The sequence below is a fragment of the Microtus pennsylvanicus genome, chromosome 13, assembly GCF_037038515.1.
Source record: "Microtus pennsylvanicus isolate mMicPen1 chromosome 13, mMicPen1.hap1, whole genome shotgun sequence".
Taxonomy (NCBI): Eukaryota; Metazoa; Chordata; class Mammalia; order Rodentia; family Cricetidae; genus Microtus; species Microtus pennsylvanicus.
The window spans coordinates 16,065,005-16,081,355 of record NC_134591.1 but is presented as its reverse complement, the minus strand read 5'-3'; the positions used below and the strand labels follow the sequence as shown (position 1 = coordinate 16,081,355).

The 16,351-nt window shown below is 35.7% G+C and overlaps 1 protein-coding gene across 27 annotated transcripts in view; it reads left to right on the top strand.

Moving 5' to 3' along the window:
* Ptprd (protein tyrosine phosphatase receptor type D) overlaps positions 1 to 16,351 on the top strand; it is a 2,195,185-nt gene that overhangs the window by 550,105 nt on the left and 1,628,729 nt on the right. For 26 of the 27 annotated variants that reach the window (XM_075945538.1, XM_075945537.1, XM_075945568.1 and 23 more), the window contains exon 3: positions 14,122 to 14,191. The exons of the other annotated variant lie outside the window; for it this stretch is intronic. The gene's annotated coding sequence lies outside the window, so the exon portion shown is untranslated. The remainder of the gene's footprint in view (positions 1 to 14,121; positions 14,192 to 16,351) is intronic. 27 annotated transcript variants of the gene reach the window in all.

Genomic DNA, 16,351 nt, shown 5'->3' with positions numbered 1-16,351 from the left:
CAGCTCACAGGCAGCTAATGCTTTACCAGGAACTGGGAAGTCCACCAGGCTGTGAGGGGAACTATCAGAAATGAAGGTGAGTTAGCAACTCTGCTGAGGAAGCATGTAGTAATTCGGATATAGAGTGGTGGTATAAAGAGGTAACAATTCTGTGCTAGGTTTTGTACCTGTGTAAGTCCATTTGACCTTGCTTGTAAGAATTATGAGCTCAGGAGAAATCTCTTGAAGGTGGTAAGATGTGGTTAAGTAAAGTGAACAGAATTGCCTGTGGGCACTCGATGTTATTTCTGGTTCTCAGAATGAAATAAACAGGTTAATGATGTGGGAATGAAACTGAAACTTTCCAAAGGAATCCTCTGTACTTACAGGACAGTGACTCACACAAGGGTGCTTTTCTGCTGCTATTTCCTCTTCAGACACTGTAATTTCTTTCTGATATGTACACCCTTAACTTTTATTTCATGCTCAGCAACACTCAAACCTTATTTGTGGTAGTTCATAAAGGACATTCTTTGGTATAGAACATTGGAGGGAGTTTGGAGTAGTAACAGACCTAGAAACAACATTTCCAATGGCACTTAAAAGTAAATTACATTTTTTCGGTTTACACTCTAGTTTAAATGTTTATAGTTATTGTTGGGATGTGTAAAAAGAAAAGTCATATGATAGGTGTATAGGGGTCATAAGATTACATATTTGTAGTATTTCGATTTGAAATAAAAGAGATTTTAACCTTCCTTCCCCAGAATCATGCCATGTTCTTGTTCATCTTCACTATCTGAGTGGGGAGCAGAGGCTGGTCTCTGAATGCAGTCACCATTGTATCCACTCTGATAAGTGGTGCATATTTGGATACATTTGTTTTTCCCTTAAATAATTTCAAATACATAAGAGGAAACTTTGAAACACATTACACAGAAACACTAAAGAAGAATTCTTAGGAGTTTTATCTTTTCATGTATACTTTTCCATTGTAATATTTAAAGTCATATAGTTTGAAAAAACATTTTTGAAAAATTCAAAACATTGTATATTTTAGTTTGGATGCTGTATATGTAAAAATATTTTCTGGAGTTATTTGGTGAAGACTTGACTACCATAGTAATTGTAAGCACAACCAGACATGTGGCATGAGCCTGGAAGCCTAGAACTATAGAGGTGCTTGAGGCAGAAGGAATCTAGTTTTGGCAACCAAAGTAAGTTCAAGGGCAGCCTGAGCTACATAGAGACAAAGTGTATCAAACTCTAAAAAGCAAACACAAAAAGATTAAAATCATAAGAGACAACTATTTTACTAGAAAAATAACTTAAATTTTAATGCATAAAACTGCAAATCTATTGTATTAAATAAAATGTTAAACACCATAAACATGTACTTTAGCACATGGTTTATTAGTAGAAAGTAAAATTATCTATCTGATGATTTAAAAAATCTAGCTACTGAATAATTTTGCAAAACATAACAATTTAGGTTATTTTTTAGGTTAATGTTTTCCTATTGTGGAAAGGATCAATTCAATAGGACTGAAATGCTATTTTCTTTACTTAGAAAAAGAACAAATGACAGAGTCACACTTACTCAATATTGACTTAACTTGTCTTATCTAAAATAGAATAAAACTTGTAGTTCTTAACCAAATAAATGAATCAAGTCTCTTTTATAGAGAACGCGCAGTATATAAATATTTCTTGTACAACAGCACAGACTAGTGGCCAATGTTGGATGTGTCCTCAGACGTATGTATTTTGACATTACATTAAAGTTATACATTTAAACAATAAATCTGATAACCTCATATAATTTAATTAAATTAATGGTAATTATTCAAGTCCTTTATCAATATTTATCTTAATTTATTCCATACCGCTAAGAAGTTATCTTCAAAACGATTAGTGAAAAAGTAAACACATAAGTGCCTCAGCAGAAAACTGAAGAATGTCTTGTTGAGATGAGATTTCTGTGTATCATTGCTTTTAAAGTCACTGTATCTAATAACCAACAAGCTCTGATCTCCTCAGTAGCACACAGACAAGCTGAGACCACCCCGTGGCTACATCTCATAGATACTAACAGGCTTTTCTAAGACTATAGGTAAATTTATTTTATATGTCCCTTCTAAAAGTTAAATGTTAGTTCTTTTAAGTTCTTTTCAAACGTTCAAATCTTTATCTAAGTAATACCTATTATTTAGGAGGTTTCTGGACAAAGCCATCTGAGAAGAAAACAATGCTTTGGGGCTAAAGAAAAGTTGTGTGTATTTGCACAAACGTCCCTAAAGATGTGAACAGAAAGGATGAGACACTAGATTAAGAGATAGTGTATATATTCATTTTGGCCTTAAACCTTGGATAGTTTTCGGGCTTTCTGTTTGAACTTCCCAATACCCATGGAGAAGTGGGGAACAGACTCTACTCTGACATAGTTGGAAATACTGGGGTAAAGACTCCTGCTGGTGTCAAAAGAGAAATAGAATACTAAAGGCTCAGATACGTGTGGTGGATGATCAGAGTGACTTAAAACTGTGTCCGTCCTCTGACTCCTGGAAGTCAGTGTTGATCTACATGGGGAAGTTATAATTTATTTAGTTTTGCCTTATCCATGCAGACCTATTGACTATTAATACCTTGAATGCTGCAACTGTGAAAGAAATTGCAGTCTTCCTGTGTTTAGTTTCCTAATCTACATACTGGCTAAAATTTCAGTGATCTGAATCTAAATGAAATCATGTTTATATATACTGAAAACAGAAAGTGGCAACAAATCCTTCTCTAATTCCAAGTGCTAGATTCTCTGTTTGAATTTTTGACTATTTTCCTTGCTGCTGTTCTTCGCATAGCAGTGCTTTGAATTCTCCCACTGATTATGTTTTACACAGAAATATCAAGTTGGATCCCATTTTATCACTTTACTCAATCTCTTCGGATCTAGATCCAATATAAACAATTTTAGTAGTCCTTTCTGACCTATTTCTTTTAGTTAGAAGAAACTTTCAATAGTATGATTTATATATTTATAACCTGATGGTTTATTTATTATATCCTTTTTATTATTCAATCATAACATTTTTTATAAAAAAATTCTTAAACATAATATTTCTTGTTCATTATGAGACACAGTTATGGTGTATTAGAGATGTCTCATTAGTGGGAAGACCACATTTCTTGGCATTCCTGGGACTGATCACCTGACTTTCATTTTATGTGTTCTCTGAGGAGGCATAAAGATTTTGTTAAAAGTCTGATATTTTGTTCCTGTTTTACAAAGTATGAAAATAATCAGTAATCTAATCAGAAAGATAAATTAAATCACAACTTCCATAACTTGGGGACAAAATTCACCTATTTACTCCATAGGTATATTCTGGTAAATATCAGACTGTACCTACTATCTTTCTGCAAGGGTGTAGGGTTATTTAAACTCCTCTGTTTGACACAAATACACTCTGTCACCAAAGTGTCTCATCGTGCATTTCTCAGGACATGTTCCCTCCATTAAATAGTTATGTTTTAAAACTGCAATTCAATGTGTGTACACAAACTTTTGGCATTTGTCTTACAAAAGGCAAAAGGGACCTTGGAATTTTGCAGATATGTGCAGCTGGATCAGATGGTCGGAGTGAAGGAGGAAGGCTCTGCAGTGGTGTCTCTAATCCTAAGATACCTCCTCTAGCATCACTGCATCTTCTCTGGTCTCTTTATGACTTGTTATTATTTAGATGAACAGTATTACCACATTTTCTCTTGAGACATTGAATTGCAAATCTAAGTGACCAAACATCTTAGAAAAAAAAAGCACTCATGCATTTTGAACAATATTATAAAGGCTTGTAGAGGTTCATGAAAACACTTCTTAACCCTTGAATACAGAAAGGTTTGTTGTTAGGAGATAAAATTCCTTTACTACTGGAATTTACTCTCGGTCAGTAAAGTTTATGCAATCAGTTTTAAAGGACTTTCAGTAACACTGGGACACTTTGAACAAAAAGGAGTAATTTTGTGTGACTGGTATATACTGACTAGCTGGAAGTTGCTGGTTCTGTGAATAATCTGGTGCATAGCTCAATCAGAGAGCTAGGGTCAAGTTTATGTTTTCTTCAGTATGAAAATGGACCCAGGTATGTGTACATGACGAAAATAAAGATGTAGCACATGGGCACATTAAATTTCACTCAGCCTTTAAGAATAATGAGACGATAAAATTTTCAGGAAACAAGTGAAATAACACAGGCTAAAATGTACAAATACTGCATGCTCGCTCTTACATTTTGAAGCTAGTTTCTAATTTGTACATATTTGTCTTCATGGGGGAATGAATATATTTAGAAGCCAAGGAACTAAACAGGGCCCATAAGAGGAGAAACAGGGCTTTAAGAAAAGAGACTGTGGAGGATAACACAACGTGTGATAGGAAATTGGGAGGAGAAATACCAGAATTAGAAATGGATAAGCAAGGACTGGACAGAGACTTGGAAAAAGAAACCAGGGGGTAGGGCCTACCAAGATTAAATATGCATGGAAATTCTAGGGAAAAAAACTACTTTTTAAAATAATTTTTAAAATAACATAAATCTCTTTGTCTTATGGTTCTGGAGAATAAGGGAGTACAAAAACATGTGGCCAGCATCTGTTTGACAGGTGGGAGAAGAGTTGAAAGTTATCAAATCAAATTATATATGAGAATGCTATTATGAACAATGTTTTGTATACTAATTAAAGATAGTAAAATTGATTACTAATATTGTTTTTAATTTACAACCAGAGAACTTTGTATTTAATATACTCTCATGCTTCTAAAGTTTTGTAATAACTTAAAGGTTAATGCTTCTAATATTTGAGAAAATGAAAGCTTAACTGGTTTCAGAAGTATCTACTAAGCAATTGTATTGATTTATGCTAAATCCAACGTTAGAATTTAAGTATCTCCAGTTTAGATTCAATATTTTCTCCTTCTTAGTCTGTTAAGTGTGTCAACTGCTCACATGCTGTGGGAATCCAAATTTTTTTTCTTTTCTTTTCTTTGCTTTGCTTTTTGAGTACAATAATATTTTTGTTCACTTAATAGCAATCTAGTTTATTAAGATACAGGTAGTTATTTTTTACTTTTTTCTTTTCTATTTTTGATTTCATGTAAATACATTTTTCTCTAGTCTATTTATTCCATCCAAACACTCTATATATCCATCATTGCTCTCTTTTAAATCCATGGTTTCTTTATTCATTAATTTTATGATATAATTGCATCATAATCTTTCCCTTCTGCAATTCTTCCCAAACCCCTACTTCCCAACTTTTTTGAGTTGGGCATTGGATATGAAGTTAAGTCCAAAATCTTCCTGACTACTGTCCATAGTAAGTAAAGCTTAATATCTGTTTCTTATAAAATGTCACAAAGTAGCTGGGCAGTGGTGATGCACACCTTTAATCCCAGTCCTTCAGCATCAGAGGCAGGCAGATCTCTGCGAGTTCAAGGCCAGCCTGGTCTACAAGAGCTAGTTCCAGAACAAGCTCCAAAGCTACAGAGAAACCCTACCTCGAAAAACAAAAAGTCACAAACGTTTCCAATTCTAGATTGGAATGTGGCTTTCATGCTCTCCTGTGTAATGTATGCATAGCGACCTTCTGCTTTGCCCCTGAGTTTCTGAGTTCATCACATCTAGAGGTCCTTGAACATTTAGCCTCTGTACAGGACACACTCGGGAGTCTAGCTGTTCAATTGTCTCTCTTCTGGGATCTCCATGATCTGCATTTAATCTTCCACAGAAAGCAACTTCTTCTTAAGTTCCTTCTTCAGTACTAACATACTAGTGATACTGCTAACAATTCTGCACATTACTTCCCCTGAGACTGTGATAATGAGCCAAACATCAGTTCATAGTAAAGGATTCTACCCTTGAGTGAGTAACAGAGTATCCTGGGTTGTCAGAAAATGGTCAGGACAAATCAGCTGCTGTCTTATAAAAAGTTCTCTTTAACAAATCTGGCCATCTAAGATGCTTGAATAGATAGTGTTTAATAGGTTAATCAAGCTTGAAGATCATCTCTGCCCTCCATCTACCCTGTTTCTTTATGCTGATTGCAGACAATTGTTTGGCAACGGGACAGAAATAGAGCCAGCTTTGAAATACACCAGGAAAATGACCCTGTGCCAGGTGTGCAGGTGAAAAGGGGGTTAAATTTGCACTTATCTTTTATGTGCCCACAGGGCCTTATTTGTTGGTGTTTAAATCTCTGGGAAAAGCAGTAGGAAGTTTAAGTATTTTGCTGCCGCTGCTGCAGCGATCCCGGGAGGGTATTGCCTTGTGTCTTCCCATTATTCTTTGTCATTGTGCTTCTAAGAAGAAATACTTTTCAGGACTGTGTGCAATCCTGCAGAGGCTGCTTTACTCTAGCCTGCAAGACGTTCCAGTAAAAATGCTGCCATTGGGGATGTGCTTTTAAAGTGGATATGATCTTGCCGTGAACAGATGAGGTCATCCAATATATTAAGAATCTCAGAGAGGGTAGCTGATAATGAGTTATGGTCTAGATTTAGTTACAAAAACTTAAAAAAGTAGCTTCTTCTTGCCCTAAGTGTCAAAATTTATTTAAATTGTTCAATCATTTCATGCATATCCTCTAGCAAAGAAACTGTATAGTTTCAGTAAAATAAAAATGCTGACGATATATTCATAATAGTGACACACAGATTATAGATGAAATTTAATTTACAATTTTTGGTTGCATTACATCTTTAACAAGGAACAAAGGTATGAAATATTTGTTTCTCATTCTTCAATTTTAAACAGGAGAAAATCAAGAACTAGAAATAGTTCTCTTCGCAGTTGTTGTATTTTAAGTCCATAAAATGGTTTATTGACCTCCTGAGAAAACTATTTTCTATAGATAAGATTTAGAGGCCAGTTCTTCTGGGCTGGGTTTTTCTAATTCCATCATTTTCACATCTTTGTTTATTTTACTTTTAGCACATTTAAATTTAATATTGGAAACAGTTTATTGATGGGCTTTCATTATTTTCAGTGTCTTTAGATATAACCATGTCATTTGCAAATCACAATTTTTGTGAAGGTAAGTCAGAATAAATGTAACTTACAATTGTTATTTTACCAAGCTATATTCTTTCCACAGCTATACAATATGATTTTGTGAATTGTTTAAATGCATTTTTTCCAAAGGGAATGCATTTACTGTAGGAAATGATCTACACTTTTTTTTAATTCTTAATTTTCAGAAAGTTGGTGTGCTTCTACTAAAAATAAAATGTTTTTAAATGTCCTGCTCTTCAAAACAAACAGAAATTGTGAAAGAAAATTAGTCTCACCCATGCTACAGAAAATTTGGTTTGCAAGAAGGTGGAGTTGGACAGTAATGGGTTTTTAAAAGATTATCTAATTTTCCAACAGTGCATTTTGCACTTTGTGTGAAACTGAGATGGAGGAATCCATTTCAATTTGATTAAACACATTTAACATTGAGGGCTCTCAGAGCTCAATTACATTTTTCAGTTAATAATTTTTTGTAAGATTCTTTTTCTCATTTTTCCCTCTTATCTTTAAAAGAAACTTCCCTTGCACCAGAAGAAAATACTAAAGCCATTATACATCATGACTAACTCAAAAATCTTACTTGGTGAGTGCATTAAAAAAATAAAATTTTCCACCTATTTCTCACTATTGGTAAATTCTGTAGCAGTCTACGATAAGAAAGCATTGAGGGAATTAGTTCCTTCCACATTTCTCTGTCTTAGAGGCAGTAGTCCAAGAACTTGAAAGACTTCTTCCATTTTTTTTTATTTTTTAAATTTTTTTATTTAAAAAAAATTTCCACCTCCTTCCAGTGTCCCATTTCCCTCCCTCTCCTCCCACTCCTCTCCCCCTCCCTCTCCAGTCCAAAGAGCAGTCAAGGTTCCCTGCCCTGTGGAAAGTCCAAGGTCCTCCCCCCTCCATCCAGGTCTAGGAAGGTGAGCATCCAAACTGGCTAGGCTCCCATAAACCTAGACCTCTTCTAAAATGCAACAAGTTTCTCCTTGTATTTATCTTTTGGGGTCCTTAAGAAGCAGTTTACTAATTTACTGAGAAAGTTATTTTCTCTATTAAAAGACTTAGAAGTGTGTGCCCAAATTTGTATGCTCTGATAGCTGAATCACTTCCCGTTGGTTCTCCAAACAGTGCTGTACAGTCTGTCAAATGGACAGGGTCGCTGAAGTTTATTATGGAAGGATAGTGAGCATGGATGGCATCCGATATTCTCTTTAATAGCAATGGGGTTGTTGTGATTTGTCAATGTGCATAATAAGTATAATGAGTAAGCGATTAGAGGCCTGCCTGCTCTATTACTGTACATAAAGTATTGGACTAATGTTGGAAGGGTGCCTGTTGAATTGAAGTTACATCCTCAATGGAAAAAAAAAACTAATCTCATTGAATTTCTAATCCAATATTCTCAGTACGTAACAAAGTAGAAGACTTTGGAGTACTCTGGTCAATAGTGAATTCACTCGTAGCTAACGACTGAACCATAAATGTTTATCTCATTTCTTCCAGTACATTGAGTTTTTCTTGACAGGGTTTTACCAAAGGGTGGAGGGACTAATTTCACTCATCACTTTTATTCCATTTTATCATACATCCAAACTTTCTAAATCTTATTAATATTTCTTGTATAAAAATGATTTACGATTTCAGGGTTGATCAGTTTGATATAATTATGAATGTAAGATGATGTATTAAAATATATTTCAAAAATTTTTGAAATGAATTTAGATACTAAAGTTAAAGTTACTATAAGACAAGTAACAGGGTGGCCAACAGAGATAGAATAGTTGCAAAGATTAGTCAAATACTGTAGCAAACTTGGTTGACTGAATCGCCGCAAAATTGTAATGGGAATGCATGCGATTTCCATTTGGAACTATGGTTGAGCAGTTGGAAGAATCCTGGCAGTGTTCATGCATGTTAAAGGTGCATGTGTTTCCTAATCCTGTGACACCTGTCACATATTCTGTCCATATAATGATGGGCTAGCACACTCTCTATCATAGTCTGTAAAACATGCTTAGTAAGTTAATGGCCCTTACAATGTTTAGCCAAGCTTACTGAGAGAAAACGTCAGTGAGTTAACATACTGGTTACCATTTAGCTGTCAAAAAGCTACTATTTTTAAGTCATAGATCGTAAGGTGAAAGCCTTCCAAAGAGGCCTTAGAAAACAGATGTCACTTATCCACGGATACTGTCAGCCTTGACTTACATTGATTCTTACAAAAGAATAGGAAATTAGTAACCTTCTCACAATACTATTATCTCACATATGTGGGGGATGGTGAGAAGCCATGTGCACTGTCAGATTGGTGTTGAAGTTCTCTGAAGGGAATCTGAAGAGATAGTGAGGAAACTGAAGCCTATTTCATGTGAGGATCTAAACAGACACATTTGCTTCCTGCCTTAAATACACAAATGGTGACATAGGTTTCTGATTCTTGAAAGCCAGTCAGATATAATAGTATTTTTCCGCCAGGCAGTAGTGGTACACACCTTTAATACCATCACTTGGGGGGCAGAGGCAGGAGGATCTCTGTGAGTTCAAGGCCAACCTGGTCTACAGAGTGACTTCCAGGACAAGTACATAAGGTACTCAGAAAAACCCTGCTTGAAAACCAAAACAAAAAGATTTTCTCTTGCCAATAAATTAGCAATTCATTCATAAGGAATTCAAGTATCAGTGTTGAGCAAAATTTATAATGGAAGAAATGAAGTATAGGCAATCTAGAATTGAAAATTGGTGGAATAGTGAGTCTGTAAGAGGCTTGGGGTAATGGGATTCATATTTGAGAGTATTGGAGATACACATCTGGGTTCAACCTGACCAGCTGCTGAGCAGGACAGAGGGAAGAGAAGATTCCTAATCAACATCTGAGGGAGAAAAGCAACTTTGATGAATGAGCAGAAATGAGATCATGAGATATGAATCTGAGAAAATATTACAACACTGTAACCCAACCAGTGAACTGACCATGAAACACATGGCCTTGAATTCACAAAAACAATCATGCATAACTTTTCTATTATAGTTTTTATTGGATAATACACATTCAATATATGTTTATAGCATTCATTATTTTACAAAGCTAAAGACTTTCAAGAGAAGGACTCCTCTTTTATTTTATAACTTTTCCCTCTAATTGTGCATCTTTACAATCGTCAGACATTCCCTTTACATAATTCATTTTGCAAGGAGGACAGAAAACAGCTTCATCCTTTTTTTTTATTTTCTTTTACAATTATGTCTCCTTTAAGGCTTGTATATTAATGTTGGCTTTACTGTTTAAAGAACTGAAAATTTGGAGTAAACATTTCCATGTTTCTGTGATAAAAATACTCTGATAAAAAGCAGTTTAGGGGAGGTAAGGCTTCATTTCAGCTCATATGTTACAGTCCATTGTTGAAAGAAATCAGTGCCAGAACTCAAGGCAGGCAACTTAAGCAGAAACAATGACAGCATGCTGCTGGCTGCATTTCTCACTGCACGTACTGGCTTTGGGGGAGCCTAGGCAGTTTGGATGCTCACCTTAGGAGACCTGGATAGAGGTGGGCGGTCCTTGGGCTTCCCACAGGTCAGGGAACCCTGATTGCTCTTCGAGCAGATGAGGGAGGGTGACTTGATCGGGGGAGGGGGAGGGAAATGGAAGGCGGTTGCGGGGAGGAGGCAGAAATCCTTAATAAATAAATAAATTAAAAAAAATAGCTAGCTTTCTTATTGGGGGCAACCTGCAACAGGAATGCTAATACTCTCCGGTTACCTGCACCCATTTCATTTAACAATCAAGGGGATCAGCAGAGATGTTCTCACAGATGTTCTCCCTGCCACTCCCCTCCAGTTCAACCCATGCTCCCAATTTCCTCAGGAGATCTTGTCTTTTTCTACTTCCCATGTAGATTAGATCTATGTATGTCTCTCTTAGGATCTTCATTTGTTGTCTAGGTTCTCTGGGATTGTGATTTTGACTGATTTTCTTTGCTTTATGTTTAAAAACCACTTATGAGTGAACACATGCAATAATTGTCTTTCTGGGTTTGGGTTACCTCAGTCAAAATGATGTTTTCTAGCTCCATCCATTTGCCTGCAAAATTTAAGATGTTATTTTTTCAATATCAAAAGGAAAAAAGAAAGCATAATTAACAAATGGTGATGGTATAACTGGATATCAACATGTAGAAGAATAAAAATAGATCTATATTGTAACATGAAGGGGCCAGGCTTGCTTTTTTGTTGTGGTTTTCTGTCCTGCCCATACCCCCAGCTGTTTAGTCCCAGAGAAAAATCACACAAAGATCTCTGTAAGTTATAAAACTGATTGGCCCATTAGCTCTAGCCTCTCACTGGATAACTCTCACATCTTGATTAACCCATTTTTCTGATCTATGTTAGCCATGTGGCTCAATACCTTTTTTCAATAGGGCAGCTCACATCCTGCTGCTTCAGTGGTCTAGGCAGGAGTGGGAGGAATCAACTTCCTCCTTCCCAGAATTCTCCTGTTCTTATTATATCATTTCTATTTCCTGTCTGGTTTTCCCACCTATATTTCCTGCCTGGCCAATTAGCGTTTATTTATAACATGATTGACAGATTACAGACAATTCTCCCACACCACCATATCTATCACCACCCACAAAACTCAAGTCCAAATGGATCAAAGACCTCAACATAAAGCCAGCCACACTTAACCTGATAGAAGAGAAAGTGAGAAGTATACTTGAATGCATTGGCACAGGAGACAAGTTCCTAAATGTAACACCGGTAGCAAAGATACTGCGAGAAACAATTAATAAATGGGACCTCCGGAAACTGAAAAGCTTCTGTAAAAGGACACAGTCAACAAGGCAAAATGACAGCCTACAGAATGGGAAAAGATCTTCACCAACCCCATATGAGACAGAGGTCTGATCTCCAAAATATACAAAGAACCCAAGAAATTGATAATCAAAAGAACAAATAATCCAATAAAAACATGGAATACAGACCTAAACAGAGAACTATCAATAGAGGAATCTAAAATGGATTAAAGGCACTTAAGGAAATGTTCAACATCCTTACTCATCAGGGAAATAAATGCAAATCAAAACAACTATGAGATTCCATCTTACACCTGTAAGAATGGCAAAGATCAAAAACACTGATGACAACTTATGCTGGAGAGGTTGTGGGGTAAAGAGAACACTCCTTTATTGCTGGTGGGACTGCAAGCTGGTACATCCTCTTTGGATGTTAGTGTGGCGATTTCTCAGAAAATTAGGAAACAACCTTCCTCAAGACCTAGTAATACAACTTTTGGATATGTATATCCAAAGGATGCTCAATTGTGCCTCAAGGACATGTGCTCAACTATGTTCATAGTAGCATAGCAGAACCTGAAAACAACTTAAGTGCCAATGGACCGAAGAACGGATAAGGAAAAATGTGGTAAATTTCCATAGTGGAGTACTACACAGCAGAAAAAAATACTGACATCTTGATATTTTTCTTTATGTTCTGATAACTTTCTGAGAAAATAGAAAAAATAATATTTTATATGTAATTTCTTATAAGTATGTGAATATTTTTTAATATTAACTCTAGACAAGAATCAATTATCAAATAATCTGGCTAATAGTTTCATTCTAGCATTAATATGTTTGATTATGAACTTTGTATAGGTAAGTTATATTATTAAAACATAAAATAGAAGTAAATATAATTATGTATCAATACAAAAAATTATACAATAAAATCAGAAAATAACTTAGTATACAATAAAATTATACATAAAGGTATGTTTTTCAACATATATTTCAAAGGAAAACAAATTTCAAAGCCTAAGTTATTTTTATCAGCCAGTAGGTATTTTGATACCAATCAGTTTAGACTTGTTTGTCTAGTACAGAATCACACCAGATAGTACAAGTACAGCCTCCATAAATATTCCTAATTTGTTAGATTTTTAATACATTTATTATTTTATGACAGTGTCTCAGAGTGACAAATTGACCTAAAACTCAGTATATAGTCGTGTTAGAGTTGAATTCATGTTTCATGGTCTACGAATTAACTTCATAGAAGAAATAAGGCTCATAAGATGAGAAATGAAAAATAGATGAAATTTGTGTTAGAATTCACAACCAGTGTAGTCAACAGTCCAAGAAGTTCTGGGAGCTCTCACTAAGCTAAGCTGGAGCTCTAGAGACATTGAAAGAGTAACAGTTTCATAGAGAGAAACTTCTAGAAGATAAAAATATACGAGGTTTAGGAATCACAAGTGGCCAATCATGATGGAGGCCTGAACTCAGAAATGGACAGAATTTTTCAAAGTACTTTTGCATTCAAATGTAAATGTCAACCCTGAGTGCTACCTTTGTTCTAACCACTTCTGCCATATAGTTTTCCTTCTGCCATTAAACATAACGTATTGTGTGAGCTGCTGGAATGTAGATTTTTTTTTTTTTGGCTTAACTGATAAATCAGTCAGCTACTGATTTGCGTGTGTTTCATTCACACATATGGAGGGCATTCTATACACATTGTTGTCTGTAGTTGTGGCCTCAGTGTTTTATACTGTTAACAGAAAAGTGGACAACTTTTCAAATACACGTCTATAAATTGAGTAGTAAATTAGAAGTCTTCAGATAATCCTCAAAATTTGATGGAGGAATGTGTCATGTTTTGGGGAGAAAGCTTCTGGATATTCATTGGCTAATATTAGGGGAAATTCTGACATCTTTACATCCCATTGAAATTCAGAAAATCAAAAACATATTTCCAGATCTCACACAGAAATTTGAAAGTATGTTTTTATAAATTACATTATCTTTCGGGGAAAGAAAATAGTTTTGTAGTCAGTCAAGAAATTCTTGCCCATATAAAACAGTTAATATTTAAGGATTATGCATAATCTTTCAATATTATGGGCTATATCACTTTTCATTAGGTAACTAAGAAATATTCACATTTTATACTATGAGATTTAACAATAACCTATCAATTTCATGACTCCATAAATACTCAGAGTGTGTTTTATCTAAATGCTAACTTAGATTTGGAGCACAAAGTTCCCACAGATGTGGATTAAAGGTGTCCCCATTTTCTTCTTCAGGGGAATCTTGAGGAGTTTCGCTCTTTTCATCCTCCAGTCACAACTCCCCTTCAGGGGAGGCTCTTCCTTGGTAAGTCTTACATGTTTCGCATTGTGAGTTTAGTTTACTATGATCTGAATGTCTATCTTAAAGTAAAAGAGAAATAGAGATGTCAAGATCATTCACAAATTGCAGCATTATGTTAAATGGGAGACCATAACTTTGCTACTATTTCAATCATTCTAAAGTTCAAAGTACTTTTAAAAGCTGTCATTGTAAAATTGAAATTATATGCTTGATTAGATACTGGTGATTTTCTGAGTCTAGAATTATAGTATCATTGCTGATCACTTTTGTTTAAATAGTATATTCAGAAATACCTCAGATTATAAGCAACTGTGGAAAAGCCATCTTTGGAAAGATCTAAAATTAGAGTGACATTCACATTCTTCTTCAGGTGTCATGAGCATCACATTCAGAACATCATTGCTTAAATTATCAAATGGCAGTTTCAAGCATGCTTTATTCTCAGACAATTTTGTTTTACTTTTCAAGACAGGATTTGGCAGTGTATTTCAGCCTGGCCTTGAACTTATAGTCTTCCTACCTCAGTCTCTGAATGCAGAACTCAAGGTATACACCACCATGCATTGCTTTTTAGCAGCAAAAACCATGTGTTTTCATGTGCAGTGGTGTTTTTGCCAGCAAGTATGTTTGTATGAGGGTGTCATATCCTTTGGAACTGGAGTGCAGACAGTTGTGAGATGCTATTTGGGTGCTGGAATTGAACCCAAGTCCTCTGGAAGAGCATCCAGTGATCATAATCACTGAGCCAACTCCCCAGAAACCCCTGACACCCTTTCTTAAAGTGGAATTTAAAGTTTAATCATGTGCATATGTGTGTATAGGTATGTGCAGAGGATACTGTGAATGACTGAGGAGTCTCAAAGTGGGCATCTCATTTCCAGGAGCTGTAGTTGCAGGCAGTTACACACTACCTAGCGTGAGGGCTGGGAACAAAACAGAGATCTCTGCAAAGCAGTTAGCTCTCTCAAACACTTAGCTCCCTCTTCTGCCCTAAGCACTAGAAACATGGAGGAGATATGTCCACCCATTATAAATGCTAAGGCTGGAGACTGGACAGTGACCTGGGTAATTGAAATGCTTGCTAAACAAGTGTGGAAACCAGAGTTTGTATCCTCATCACTGACACAAATGTTGGATGGTACTGATGGCCCTGCCCATAACTCCACCTTCAGCAGGTAAAGAAGGGCTATGGTTCCTCTTCCTCAAGATTATTGGCTACCAGTCTGAAAGGGTGGAGGTAACAGAAGAAGCAAACAAGGTTCGTATGGCTATAAATATGATGAAGATAGCCTTCCAGGAGATAACGTTAGGGAGAAAACTCAACTTTATTCCAGAGTATAAAAATTATTTAAGATTGGAAAGCCTGGGGACAAACCCTAAGTGCATTAAGTGGCAGGCACCTATCATATAGCTGCATTAGTGGAAGCACAGGCTTATCAAAATGCCTAGAATCTTAACTCAATATATGGCACTAGGGAAAGAGTGTGGGGAACTAAGTCAAGGGTCATCCTTGGGAATCTGGGCATAGAGACCTTCTCCAAATAATAGCAGAACGAAAGCAGGAAGCCTCACTGGGGAGGGAGTCCTTCATGTTGCCTAGTTTGGATAAATCTGATAGGCCACAGTAAGCTGCAACCTCTAAACCGTAGAGCCTCCCAATACCAGGTGATCCCAAGAAAATGTCGGTTAACAAGATTTGTCATCTGGGAAAGCTATACATTTGACTGAAAGACCCTGCCCCAGTGAACAAAGTGAGTGATTAAGAATGATTCCTGAAATCCAACTCAGATGTTCATGCACATAAACACACACTTATATTTGCAAACACACACATGCAAATCATGTACACACATACATATAAGCACCATACATGCCAACATACTTTGAAAATTGAATTTAATTGATATTGATGTAACACATGTCATGGTAAGAAATATATTTTATAATTATATATGTGCATACATATACGACTACATCTATATATATTATGCATATATATTTATAAATATATACATACATATATATGCATACAATGTTATGAATGAAAGTTTGAAGAGACTTGAAGCAATACTTAGTAAGTATATTTTAATATCTCACTTCTGGGAAGTTGAGGAAGTAGAAGAATTCAAGAGTTGTTATTACGGGAAATCAAATTGCCAAGTG